This window comes from Ananas comosus, linkage group 18, assembly GCF_001540865.1.
Source record: "Ananas comosus cultivar F153 linkage group 18, ASM154086v1, whole genome shotgun sequence".
NCBI classification, from domain to species: Eukaryota; Viridiplantae; Streptophyta; class Magnoliopsida; order Poales; family Bromeliaceae; genus Ananas; species Ananas comosus.
In genome coordinates, this window is record NC_033638.1 from 10,891,609 (window position 1) to 10,907,025 (window position 15,417).

Sequence of the window (15,417 nt, forward strand, 5' to 3'; positions counted from 1 at the left end):
TACCATATAATTTAAAATGTATCAAGTTAGTACCTATGGTTTCGCACTTTTTCCCTTTAGTACCTTGTGATTTAAAGTGTATCAAGTTAGTATCTGTGGTTTTATTTTTGTATCAAATTAGTACCCTGTGGTTTCATTTTTCACTTTTTATTATCCATTTCGAGATATTTTTTTCGTTAAATCAGTGACAAAGTTTAAATTAAATGGTAGTAAAATGAATATTCGATAAGCATAGGTAGGATATTTAAAGTTTTTTGTATATAATTTAACGAAATATTAAACCACAGGGTACTAAAGTGAGAAAGTGCGAAACCACATGATACTAATTTGATACATTTTAAACCACATGGTACTAAAGTGAGAAAATGCGAAACCACAGCTAACTTGATACACTTTAAACCACATGATACTAAAATGAGAAAGTACGAAACCACAGAGGGGTATTTGAAATTTTCCCAATATATTAACCATATAAGAATTGGACTTTCACAGTTCCCTCGTATGAAAAAATCTAATTAGTTATCTCAAATATCCTCTTGTATTTTCATCCACGTAAAGAAAGAGCTTGTAACGAATTTGTTATGGAATCTTTTGTATTTCATTTTTAGAAGAATTAGGGTCTGTGGGCTGAGGCTGAGAAAGGCCCAAGCCAGTCAGCCCATGGTATATGGCTCAATTTGTGTGGCATTATTAATATACCAGTTAATTACCCGCGCGATGCTGCGGATTTAAAATATTTTAACTTCAAATTTTAATTAAAATATTTATATTATTTTAATTTTTAACTATTAATTATATAATTTTAAAAAAAATTTGAATAAAAATAATGTAAATTGGTTTATGTGCTACAAAATTTTTTGTAAGAATTTGTAAGTAACTAAATAATTTTATAAAGGAATATATATGCAAAAATTTATTAAAAAATTCATAGAAAAAAAGATTGTTGGGAGGAGCTCTTTAGTCTTCAACTCTTCATAAATAGGAAAAGAAAAACTTCTATAAGGTTCACCATTCAAGGTTCTATAAGGTTTCACCATTTAAACTAAATTATAATTTAATAAATATAATCTAATCATGTAAAAATACATATGTAAAAAATATTTGATCAAATTTTGTATAAATTTTAATAAATATTTTATTTAATTAACCAAAATTAATCATAAAAAGTTAAAAAAAAAAGATATAAAAATCAATTACAAAATTAATTTTAAGCAGTCTATTGCAAAGGGTCTTAATAGTTGAGAGGGCCCTCACTTTTTTTTTGCCAAAATATTTTTTGCTGAAAATGTATAGAAACTTCCTAAACTTTTAATTTTTTAAGTAAGATAATTTTATCAAAAAATTTATAAATTTTGTTACATTCATTAGTAATTTAGTTAGATTTAGAATTTTAATTTTCTCTGGTCATTTTAATGTAACTAAGCATACAAATTACAACACTAAATAAAACTTGATTGGGCCTTAATTCAAAAAAATTATAGTTGAGAATTATCTATATATGTTTATTTATATTAAAGCAAATGATACTATTTGATGCACCAAGTGTATAAGTAAATTTTGTGCACTTTATTTTTGAAAATCTGATATAAAAATTTAAACTCTAGTAATTTTTGATATAGAGACACTTTTATATAGATAGATCGCATTTATAAAATTATATTTTAATTTAATAATACTAATTTTAAAAGTTAGGATTAATATATGTAATATTTATAGATCTAATTATAAAAAGTTAGAATTAATATATATAATATTAGGGAAAGCTTCAAAAACTCTCCATGTGGTTTCGTAATTTCTCACTTGCCCCCCCTGTGGTTTCTTTTTTCTCTTTTTCTTATCAATTTCATTATTTTTTTTCTTAAATCAGTGATAAAGTTAAAATTAAAGGGTACTAAAGTGAATATTTGATAAATCTAGATGGGTATCTGAAGTTTTTTTTATATAATTTAATGAAATATTAACGAAAAAGCTACCGAAAAAATAAAAACGAAACCACAGGGGGCAAATTGATACATTTTAAACCACAGGGGGGCAAAGTGAGAAACTACGAAACCACAGAGAGGGTTTTTGAAGTTTTTCCTAATATTTATAGACCGAATTATAAAAAGTTATGATTAATAAATGTAATATTTAAAGACTGGGTGCAGGTAAAGTTTTTTTATAAATAAGGAGTGGGTAGGAAAGAAATCATTCGATACGTCGGGTCTATACTTGTATTTAACATCATACTGATAAATCCACATTGCTGGAACCTAAGGCCTATAATATTTAATACATAAACTTATTATAAAATATAAATTATATTTATTAAATTATATTTAATTTTAAATTAAAAAAATAGATTTGATGTATATTATATTTGTGTAGACCGGGTGCATTCAAATTTTTTAAAAAAGAGAAAAAAGCTTGTGTAGACCGGGTGCATGCAATTTTTTCAAAGAGAGAGAGAAGAGCCTTAGGAGGACACTTGTCACCTTTAAGGGCCTTGAGGTGACAGAACTCTCCTTTAATGGAGTAGACCGGGTGCATGCAATTTTTTCAAAGAGATAGATAAGAGCCTTAGGAAGACACTTGTCACCTCTAAGGGGGCCTTGAGGCCTTGAGGTGACAGAACTCTGAGTAGTATAGATATAGATATTGATATAGATATCTAGATCAAAACATTTAACAAAATTCATTTTTAATGGTCCAATCCAATAATCATGCATTTCAATGGGCGGAGCCAGCCCATACCATTCCATTGCTACCTTTTAATGTTCGACCTTATTGTTAGTTAGACCCCGAGGAACTTTGCACAAGATTTAGTTAGAGAAATTCGGGAATAAAATAAAGCCCAGCCCATGCCATTTCAATGGTCCGGATCATCATTCACGACCTATGCCACTATAGTAATTCCTCAGTTTCCGGGCCAGGCCGGATACACAACCTCCAAGTAGGCAGCCGAAAGTCTGCAGCCTCCCAGTCTTGGGCCTCTGGAAGACTCACGGATTTACAGGCTTGATCGGCGGCCTGATTGAGGGCCGGCCTCTAACCTGCATACCAAGCCTCTGATGCTCCTAGGCTATAGCTTTCCAGGCTTGGGCCTAAATTAACTTCCCGCTCTAAGGAACTGAAGCCGCCCTACGAGTAGCTTCTCCAATCTTTGAGCCATGGTCTGGCCTTCGGTAAAAATTATTGAACTTGATTTCGGCAGTCCATCACGTGATTATGCCCCAATTCTCTTTAGCCCAAATACAGTATACCTGAATATCACATAGACTTCGAAGTATTTGTATGATAAGGTGTGAGTGGTTTCTCTTGACATTTTTTTATGCGCACTACATTCAAGAAGCCTCGAAATAGATCTTCAACAATTTTGTTTGGCAATGTAATTTATTTTTTTCATTACTGTAAAAACTTCATATTAAAACTCATTGATTGCGTACTAGATAAGAATGGCACAGGTTGATCCATTCTCAGCCTAGAACCCATGTACTTGTCCATGAACAATGGGCTATCTGTAGATTGTTTGGGCTAAGATGACACTATAAAAAATGAGCGAACGTTTGATATAATATATTTAGCATAGTCCATGAATTTGAACCCAACAGCACTGGATTAAGTTGCTTCAGACTTCTGATGAAAGACTTTGAGGTACTCTTATTTTTTATAATTCTTTTAATTTTGATAATTTTAATTACTTCAATAATTTTAATTACTTTTAAGAAATTATTAAATTTAAAAAAATATGTAACAATATGTGGTAACTCAGAAAACAACTCTCAATCAACCAAAAAGTAAATGAGGGATCCGTGCAATTTTACGGGAAAGCAAAACAACTCTCCGGAAAACAAAAGTATGAGCTGAGATGAGCCGTTAGGATTAGTTAGCCTACGGGCCATCGAAAATTAATCTTGCCCGACAAGTAGACATTGGATTTAATCCGGGCCGCAACACATCACGCTGAATTTGTGCAGAGTTTCGTCGAGCAAAATGGGCCTAGGCACTTAGCTCAGGGAAAAAGAGGCCTAGAACCCACTCAGAGACCGAGGGATAGGCTTTGGTAGGTTTTCATTTTTTTTAGCTCTTACCATTAGCCCTGAGCAGTGGAGATTGCTAATTAGAAAATTACTTTTCGAAAGAAGTGATATAAAGATAATGCTTTAAGTAGGAAGTGCCCTATGCCGACGAAGAGGAACAGTTTCGACAAATTATATTTTATTAATATGAATTTGATATTTGGTTTAAAGAGTTATGCATCTAAACCCTAAACCCTAATAAAATCAGCCTTTCGCCTCTACTTCCAAACGGAGCGCTCTATTCAAAGCTTCATCTTTGGTTGCAGGACATTCGCATCGACCGTCTAAACCAGACATGAAATAGGAATGAACCCTATTTTCTTCATCGTTTTTGGACCCCTTAATCTAGAACAGTCTCTCCAGATGTCTGCTTCCTTCAGACCGTACAACTGGTCGACTACTGAACCCACATCCCTTAATAGATTGAGAATTGATAGGGGACCGACCCTTTCATCAATGGAGCGGAATATGGATCGAACCGAAAGACCAGATGCTCGCCTTTTTAATACAAGGCGGGCCTTTTCTGTTGGTTGAAGTGCGGTCCGCCGAAGTAGGGAAGGCACCACAGGTTGACCCACGGCACGACTCCACCCCACCTCACTGGTTTACGATTAGGGATCCAGGAATCAAGAAAGCCGGAATCACTTGGGGGGCTGACTGACAAAGAAACTCATTAACAAGAAAGTGAGAGGCAGGGTCAGCCAGGATGGATCTTCCTTCAGAGATTAACAGGAAAGCCAAAAGGCGTTACACCATCAATAAGGATACAGTCATNTATCTGGTTTACTTGTAAGCTTTTTACTGGGTACGCCTTATATACCGCTTTTGGGCAACCCTCTCAACAACTAAGAGATCCATTCAAAGAACACGGGGACTAGTTGAAGTAATGAGCCCCCCATATTGGGAGACTCATTACTTAAATTGAATTTTTTCGAAAAAATTATTTCATTTTTTTAGTCGGAACCTTAGGCGGTTCCCGNCGAAAAAAGATAGCGAAAAAAATTCTCCTTAAAGTCGTGACTAAAAGGAATGTATAAACCAATGCTTCCATAGATTCGATCGTGGTTTACAATCATAGCTTCCACACCTATTCATTTTGGATCATTTACCATATAAAGAAAGATAAAGAGTCAAAGAAAAGATGGTGATTCAAGTCAAGATTTCTCTGATACCCGATGTCAAATCAAAAAATAAAAAGATTTTCTTTGTGTTCAGTACTGGTGGGCACATAGGGTATTGAAGTATGAAAGTCTGGGTCTCCCGCCCGTGTTAGCTTTAGCTCTTCTTCTTCTGCTAAGGGTCATCCGTAGCTTCTTTGCTTTGAGCGAATCCCCTTTAACGAATTCTTTGGATTCTATACTCCCCACTGCCCGCTCTTTTGTCAACTGCAACTGGAAACTGGAAAAGACCCTAAACATGGCCTTATTTTGATTGCCCAAAACTCTAGTTTGAAGGTGTGCGATTCTTTGGTTGCAAGAAAACGGAAAGCGTTAGTAAGCTAAGGCGCAACGGCTTTCGCGCGTTGGCGCTCGGCCCTTGCTTGTTCGGTAGGACGCTCAGCCGCTGCTTGTTCTTCCGCGCGTTTCGCTGCTCGGCCTTTTGCTTCTTCCGCAGCTTCTTCCCTTGCAATTTTTATGTTATTATTATGTTTGGCCACGCGAAGAAAACTATTTTATTTTAATATTATTTTGTAATGCTTTTATTTGTGACTAATCAGAAAAAAAAAAAACTGTCAACCGATTTTAGTATGTAGTTTGGGTAGTTTGGGCGAGCTCGCATGGGTGGATTCTAGGTCATGCCTGTTTAAATACTTGACCGCAACATGGTTCGTTTGAAATCCGGGCTTCAGTATAGGACAAACGCTTGGATGCTTAGGCTTTACGGATTGGACGACCAGATCATTTATCTCATACCTGTTTTGACACTGAAGTCCCAGATTTCGGCCTGGCTAAAAGATCTGGAACAAAATGTAGGCCCAAGCAGCGGCGGATACATTCTTTATTCTTCGTCAGAAAAATGAGCTGTCAAAATTAATTAACATTCTAAAAATAGGGGATAGAAATTTTGAATAAACGATCGGAGTAGTAAATATAGTTTTACATATTTGATACTTTTATCTAAAATTCAAACAATTTTGATTATTGACGGGACGTGATTAAGTATTTATAAAATATATTTATTTGAGTATTCTACAGACGAGAGCTCAACAAAGCTGCTAAAGATAAAAGATTGAGCTTTCTCAATTTAGTCAACGTGACTGGACATGATGAAGTATTTAAATTTTAAATTTATAATTTTAAAACTCTATAAAATTTTATACGTTTGTTTTTTATTTATTTTAAATTTTAGAATATTTTTTAAAAAATTAAAACCAGGCAGGCCGCCCCAGTCCCCCCCGGGGGATCGTGCTAGGCTGCTGCCCCGGAAATGCCGGCCTGGTTGGATTCAGAGTGTGCCTTGTGGGCCGGCGTCTGGCCCGTTTTGGTCCGCTCACACTGCAGCTCTAGTTGGAAAGACAGGTGCGAGATTTGCGGCTGTCCCTCCTGTTCCCTCGCGGTGGACTCGATTGTCCATTACATGGCTTCCGAGCAGTCAAAAGGATCTCTCTTCGAGGGGATGGTTGTCTTCACCGCCGACAAGGTCTTTGGGCCTTTTTGTCAAATAAAAGAAGCCCAAGAACGGTCGAAGCAATTTGGGCCTTTTTGTGAAAACTCGAAAGGGTGCCCCAGGATCATGCTTAAGCACCGGTTCATCACCCTACCTTCTACATCTATACAAGGTAAAACAATTTTCTTTTATAGATAATTTACAAATTAAATAATTTACGGGACAAGGGGCAATAAAATAGAGTGAGCGAAAACATAACTAAATAAATGTAACATTCTTACAAAATTCTTAAAAAAATACTTTAGTTCGACACACTCGTATGCTCTTAAAGCATAAATTTTTAATAATAAAAATAAAACTTAGGTTCAATACTAATTAATCAATTCAAGCACGCTTTACAACAATTGTGGTCTAGCTTTGACCCAAAGATAGAGTTGGGAAAGAGAAAGCGCGGTCAAGACTATATTATGTTTACCTCCGTTGGCTTGGGTAATATAATATATATTGGCACTAAGTTGGCATTTTATGAGCCTAGGGGCCTTCTATTAAAAAAAATAAGAAAATCCAAACCTCATGAAGCTAGGTTGGGACAAATTTTTTAAATAATCACATTTCTTCAGTCAGATATTGTGGACCAGGTTTAATCCACGACCTCTCTGCTTACCATAATCTATAATCTATAACTATATATTATTCCTCAATAACTACACACGTGTCGCGAGGAGGCCGAGGCGCGGGCGAGGGCGCGAGGCGCGGGCAGCCGCGGGCGCTGGCGCGGGCGGCGCCGGGCGCTGGCGGCGGGCGCGGCGCGGCGCGATGGGCGCTGGCGGAGCGCAAGCGGGAGCGGGCGGCAGGCGCGTGCGCTGGCGCGAGAGCGGCTCCGGCGCTGTAGTGGGAACGCAAGTCGACGCGGGGCGGGTGCGGGGCGCGGGCGGGCGCGCGAGGGCGCGGGCACAGCGCGGCGCGGCGCGGGCTTGGGCGAGCCGAAAAAAATCGGGGCCCATAGTGATTGGGTGTTTCACAGGGTCCCGAGGACGAAGTGGCCTCGTGGACCCAAACATGAGAGGAGGTCCCACGGTGGACTCCCTCACATTCCTCTCTCTCTCTATCTCTCTCTCTCTCTCTCATATATATATACCTATATATCTGTTTTTATTTATAAATATATATTTATTATTATTATAGTATTTTATTGTATATAGATATATTATTATATAATAATTTATTATATAATTTACTATTTATTCTTATAAAATGTAAAATATATAAATAAATGTTAAATAATTTAGACTACTGGTATTAGATATAAATATTAATTTTACAATATTGAGCATTCACATATAAATTATACATTAAAAAATTAAAAAAATTGATGCAGCTTAAGTTAATTTTATATTTGACGAAAATTAATTGCTAGAATCACAAACAATGATTTCTCTTCTCATTCACTAACTACTGGGGGACTACGATACCTACTAAAATTATTTCACTAACTAATGGGGGACTACTATGTCTACTAAAAGTTTTTGATGTACTTATTGCACCATTTAAATTCTGAAATTAATTTTTATAACTAATTTTTAAAATTAAATTTTAAAATAACTACCCGCAGCATCGCGCGGGTCCCTTAACTAGTACATAGTTTAAAGGCAAGTTCGAGGGCCATAGCAAAGCGTTAAGTTTGTTATTGAATCGGGCCTAGAAGCCTACTCATATCTTTTCATAGGCCTCTGGGTCTTCTGTGATCGGTAAACACGATTGGAGCACACAGTGTCAATACTTCATTTATAGGCCTACGGGCATTCGGTTAAACAATCCAGTCTATGGATCCTCCTATTTTCCAATCCTGTAGCTAAAAGTTTTGGGTATTTATCTTTTATGGAAATCTCTTTCCCAAATGCATTGTGAAACAAGAGAAAGAAAAGAAAAAAAAAAAAAAAAAAAAACCGGGTGAATAAACAAATACAACATATATCATTGTTTCTCTAAACCAAAACAAACAAATTTTAATGACACTCTTTCTATAAGAAAGAGATGTTGTGATGGCCCATGAGCCAATTAGGCAAACTTCTTTTATTTTTTGGTACAAACGAATATTTGTAATGGCCCAATGATATGTGTACACAGAACAAATGGATGCGCATCTAACATCCTTCCATCTAGAGATTTAAACAAATTTTTTAGCAAATTGAAGTATTAGTTAATAGCCAATAGACGTAGATATTGAATTTAACCATATGCTTAGCTTAACTAGTAAAATTTAAATAAAAATTTAAATATTTAAAAGGGTGTCAATCCAACGGGGTCCTCTTTACTAATGGCCCATAGTCGAAGTGGCGTGAGTGTATATTTTCAAAGACAGACTTGTGAAAGAAGGGCCAGGCTTCAGACACAGTCTGTCCAAATCTATCCTAGGCCATTTAGTTATCCATTTGATCAAAGAAAGCTGGGCCGAGGTCAGTTGGGCCTACTGCCTCAAAATTTACGGACGTATGTGAGAGCCGGGCTTGCAGCGGCTTAATACACTAAATACGCCGTCAGAATCAGGTCCCGGACCAAATCGGTTGCTTGCGTTGTCTGTGGACGCACGAGAAAAGTTCAATGGCCCCTAAGAAGCCCATCGCGATTTCCACAGTGCCCACCTCAAAATTGATCATGCGTGGGCCGTCGATGTGCTCATCTGTCGGTAGGCTCTGCGCACATATTTTCCTTTTATTGTTTTCTCGTTATTTAAAATTTTTACATGGAAAAGAAAATTTTGAAATAAATAGAGATCCCTCAGGAGTAGGTCATTGTGAAATGGGCCATTCCAATTTTGATTATTTTTTTAGAACTAAGCGATTTCGGTCTGTAAATTTTAACTCCACCAAATTATAAGTTTTTATATTAAATTTAATAACTATAATTATTTCTAATAATCATGAGAGTAAAACTAATTAATAAGTAATAGCTAACAGAGTTGTTATCCTGTCCATGGCAGTAAAATAGTATGGCTAAAAGCTTCACAACAAAGCCCAACTATTAAAATGTAGACCGGACGTCGTAACTAGCATCTGTGTAGCTCGCCACCCAAGATTTTTCGGGCTGAATTGAGGCAAACGGTGTAGTTTCACTAAGGTCGGAGTCAATTGGGTCTGGAAGTGGCCGACGAAACGGAGCTACACCCGATCTGGCCCATTAATGGAAAGTGTACTTGGGTCCCCATTTTCTACAGGGTTAAACGTGTGGGCCCATTAGTTTACCCCGGTTCTCCTTCCATCTAGGAGGAGGGTGTGATGGCCCATAACCCAACAACAAGTCGGCCCAATGACCCATTTTAGGACACAACATTTTTTTCTCGGTAAATATGCATGAATCCCCCCTTCAACTATTGAAAATTTTTTAAATAGACCATTTATTTATTTATGTATTTTCGGTAAGACCTCTCGACAACTTTTTTCTTCTTTAAATATTAGATTCTGATACATTTAATTTTTTTGACCAACACCACTTGACCTTACGAAAAAAAACCACTTGACCTTACAAAAATAAAATCAAAAGATAAAAGGATCTCAGTCAAAAAACCCCAAAAAAAAAGAAGAAGGAAATCAATGTTGAGGGAGTGTAGTACACTATAATATACAAAGTATACTATACAGTGTACTATAATATACAAAGTACAGTGTAACATGTATGCATATGTCTAAATGGCCATAGGAACGGCCCACGCATGGAGGGAGCTGGGCTTCGATAGTATATATTTAGGCTTAATAGGCCGAGTTTTATTAATGGATCGGGTGAGGCCCAGCGCTGGTTGGCCTATTTTCTGGTTTGCGTTAAATTGAGGGACTTTCCATTTTAGGTAAAGTCGGAAATGGTAAGTCTAGTTAATAGCCCCAAATGGAAAGTTTCACTTTCGGAGCTTAATATTATGCAGTAACTTGTTTCTGTTTTTTTTTTTTTTTTTGTGCTTAGTTATTCTTTGGTTAAGACTGTTTTTCTTGCGAGCAATAAAAAATAGATAAATTTGTAGAAATCTCATGATTTTTTTCTTTCGTAATAAAAAATAAAAAATGTGGAGAACACTCACCATTTTTCTTAAAAAAAGTTTATCTTTTTTCTAGGGTATAGGGGTTTAGGGTTTAGGGTTTAGGGGTTTAGGGTTTAGGGTTTAGGGTTTAGGGTTTTAGGTTTTAGGGTTTAGGGTTTAGGGTTTAGGGTTTTAGTGTTTAGGGTTTAGGGTTTTAGGGTTTAGGGTTTAGGGTTTAGGGTTTTTAGGGTTTAGGGTTTAGGGCTTAGGGCTTAGGGCTTAGGGCTTAGGGCTTAGGGTTTTAGGGTTTTAGGGTTTAGGGGTTAGGGCTTAGGGCTTAGGGCTTAGGGCTTAGGGCTTAGGGCTTAGGGCTTAGGGCTTAGGGCTTAGGGCTTAGGGCTTAGGGNTTTTGTTTTAGTTTTTTTTTTTTGGCTTAGTTATTCTTTGTTTAAGGCTCTTTTTCTTTTGAGCAATTAAAAATAGATAAATTTGGAGAAATCTCACGGAATTTTTTTTTTTTTTTTTTAGTAATCAAAAATAAAAAATGTAGAGAACACTCGCCATTTTCTTTTTTATTTATCTTTTTTCTTTTTATGAGTTAAGAGGCTATAATATAGATAATACAAATTGTGATTAATCCTCTATTGCTTGTTTGCATTTTGTAAAAATCATTTCAAACCTGATCACCAAATATGGACCTAATTTTTGAATATCAAAATGTCTTTACTCTACAGCTTAATATTTGTGTCAATCAATTTATCAATTCAGAGTCTTTTAATTTATCGAATTATCACGGTAACTTTAGAATTCAAGTATACATAGGAGATGAAAGAGAGGATGTGAAGTTGCAATAAATGATACAGATAGATTGGACCTCATTTACATAGTTTGATTTATAAGTCGATATATTGCTTTTTAATTAGTAAAATTGCAAGACTACCTTACTTTCTTTCTATGTCATGTATAAAACATATTTTTAAAACTGGTTTTTCTCAGTGGCAAATTCATTAGCCGGGCGAAAGAATAGCCCAAAGCATTTTTCAGATATTGTTAGGTCTTATACAAGATTCGACAAGGCCCATAATTTACCGAACTCATTCGGGAGGCACCATCAAAGCTCCTTTCCCATGGGCCAAGAGGGCTAGGGCTAACATATGCCAGCCCCGGGCGAAGGGAAGCAAAGATAGGCAAGGACTAAAATCATATGATCGTAATATTTCTAGTAAATCACAAAATTAAAACTCTCTGAAATAGTATCAAAATTAAAAGTTTTATTACTCATGAGGCCTAGCAGACAACGACACGAGAAATTGAACAAGCTTTAAAAAGTATTACGAATGACTCTATAAACTATAGATAAAATCCATATTAATCTTCACATGCATAATTAAATTGTGCCTTAATGAAACATAGTTTGCTGGAATCTGTTCCACCTGATTAGCATAGATCGCTTCTAAATTGAACACCTTTTCTCTATCACCATTTCCCCGCCCAATGTTTCTTTGTGTGTCAGGCAGCCATAATTCGGGCCGTTCATTTTGCTGCTGAGCTGAATCCGATATTTATTATTGGGCCGGATTAAATCTCAACGGTTGGGCTTAGTGGTGAAATATTGTCATAATATTTACCAGCTTGAATCGGAGAGGGAGGGGGTCTATTTTGAGATTAGATTTACCGAATCCATTCGTCAATCCATGTGTGGGCCATTTAAGATCTCTCTCACTTATCTGTTATATGTTACTTGATTATTGTTTAAAACTAATATGTACTTGCATTACGTACGGTAGGAAAATACCTTTGTTGCGTCGTACATATCGGAGTGAGTCGATTATAATATATTTTTTAGCATCTCATAAAAAATATAGAAATACATTCCCATATGATTTTTTTTCCAACTTTATTTTATCCATTAGCGTTAGATAGGTATTAGTACCAAATGGACGCATACTATAAAATCATTCTATAAAATATAGAATAGTAAATGATTGATAACAACTAATAAATCAGCAATTTATAATTAAAAAAGAATTTAATTTTTGCTAATTATAAAAGTATATATCATATATACTATTGAAATAAAAATAATCAATAATTCTCGCAAGCAACGTGTGGGCCAACGATTTGCTGTTTTGAAAGCCTCAAAAACCAAAAGTGTCCATATCACGCAGGCACAATTTGGCTGGCCTGGTTAAGGCCTGACTTCGTTTTTCTCCTGTAGGTCTGGGTTTCGCAGTGGGCCTAGCCATGCCCTGCCGTTAAATCATTTCTGATGGGCTTGGGTTTTGCGCCTTCCATTTGTTCCTTTAGGCGGGAAGCCAAGGCAACCCCAAATCTCTCGTTCAAAATGCTCTAGTTTCCTCAATCCTCCGTCTCCTTTCGCCCTCGGATCGCTCGATTTTTCCAATCGAGAAACCCTCCCCTTCGATCGCTCGATTTTTCCAATCGAGAAACCCTCCCCTTCGATCGCTCGATTCCTTCAATCGAGAAACCCTAGAGCAATCCTCTCCCCTCCCCTTGGATCGCCCAATTCCTCCAATGCACGAACCTTAGAGCGAACCCCTCCGTTTCCTCCGATCTCGCCCGATTCCTCCAATCGAGAAACCATTGGGTGTACTTCAGTTAGATTGCTCGATCCTGCTTGTGGAAACTGACTCGATTGGAGGCTGAGAAAGTTTTTTGCTGGAGCTAAGTTTTCTGAACGGAAGAGGTAATCAATCTACCCGTGTTTGTCGATGTTGAAATCTCTTTAATTCAGCTTTTAGTTTTATTTTCTGTGCTACGGTTTGTTCTACTTAGATTGCTTTATCATCTGTGCTAAGGTTCTTGGGTTTCTGATCGGAAGAGTTAATCAATCTTTTCTTGTTCATTGATTGTGAAATTCCTTAATTCAGTTCTTAGTTTCATTATTTGTTTGGCCATTTCATGATTTGATATCATTTCTTGTGATTTAATGATGAATCCATGTTTTTTGGGTTTTCGTGTGCATCTTTTTTAGTATTTTCTTTTAGAGATTATGAACCGTACATTCAGATACCACTGTTTTCTCTCAGAGACCACGATTTCAGATCCACATCAATTGCTCAACTAGATTAGATGAATGTAAGGTCCAACGCTAGCAAGGATCTAAGATCGGTGATGAGATTGTCTTGTCAAAAGTTAGATGGGTGACCCTGAGATCCCAGCCTAATTACCTCAGGTGGCGTGATCTGATTTCTTTTTCACTAACTTCACATGTCTCTTCATGACATATCTGCTCAGCATACAATTATGAAAAAATTTAGATTAATTGATCACCAAATGAGTTGATAGGACAGCTGCCGACTCTTCTTAGAAAATTATAGCAGGAGCACAACTACTCAAATTTAGTTATAACGACAAGCATAATTTATCTCTGCTTTATCTTTCCTCTTCCTATAGTACAGACACTGTATTTGTAGATACTTTCTAACAAAAGCATTGCAGAGGACAAGAAAAGTAAGCATCAAACTTGGAAGCTTGAATAAAAAATTACCTTTCTTTTCAGCCATTTGGGAATTTTCTCTTTTTTTTTTTTTCGCCTCGTAGTTGTTTATGTACATTTTTTTAAAAATTTCTATTCTCGTCTCTATTTTTCTATCCCTTTTCTTTTTGCGTTTCTTTCATTTCTTTGTTTTTGATTTTTATCTTTTAATGTATTTATATCTCTTAGTCTAATATTTCTGAGTATGGTATTCTATTTATTATATAGTTCTTACTTTTTCAATGCTTGACTGCTCTTGTGATTTTTAATAAGGCATTTTTACTACTTTTTTCTCTTTCATATGTGCTTTCTACACTCTTCGGTCCTAGTCAAATTAACCTGTAACTTTAACATTTTCAACTTTCCCATACAAGCGAATTAGGATTAGGAGATCCAGCAAAAGATGTTGGGTCATTCTTGCTATAGATAGTAATAGTATATAGGATAGAGAATAAGCTAGGTACTCAAGCCATTGAATCTTATTGCGAGAGGGTTTAACTGTTGACTTTCTGTTTGGCTTTTTATTACTTACTGCCTGGGTACAGTTGTTTGAGTAAAGTTAAAAATGTGCTATATAGGCTGTTTTGAAACGGGCCCCTCAACTTCATCTTTCTTGATCAACACTCCTTTAGCTTCTTTTTTATTTTTCCTTCAATTGTTCTATTTATGCAAGTTGAAAATTTTGTTAAATTTAAGGCTATATCAACAATTAATTGTTAATTGTTTAAGCTTCATTATTTTTTTTAAAAATGTGATGAACTCACTAGTGACTTAGAAAAAATCGCCAATGTAGTGATTAAAATCATGCATTCCCAAATGAAAAGTTAGGGGGCGTCATTAGCGGGGAAAAAAGTTAAGGGGATCATTTCAAAATGACCTATCTTTAGGAAGTCTCCATACATTTTCTCCTCGAGTAAATAATCAAAACCTTTTTTCTCCAAAAAAAGAAAAATCAAATCCCTTTTGTTCATAGTGTGTGTTCTATGTGCCCGTGGCATTACTTTCCCAGTACTATTTCTATTCTCAATTTAAGCTGCTGAGTTCTTTGAATGTTTGACGGAAATTTAAGCATAATATTGTTAAGGAACAAAAATTGCTAGTTTGCTACATTGTATTGACTCTATATAAATTTTGGTTTTGTTATAATTTTGCTAGGCGCACTGGTACATGCCCTTGTGTATTATTCCTTCTGTGCATGATGTAGTTCTTCCTCGATCTCTTGATTGTAACTTTCCAAACTCTTT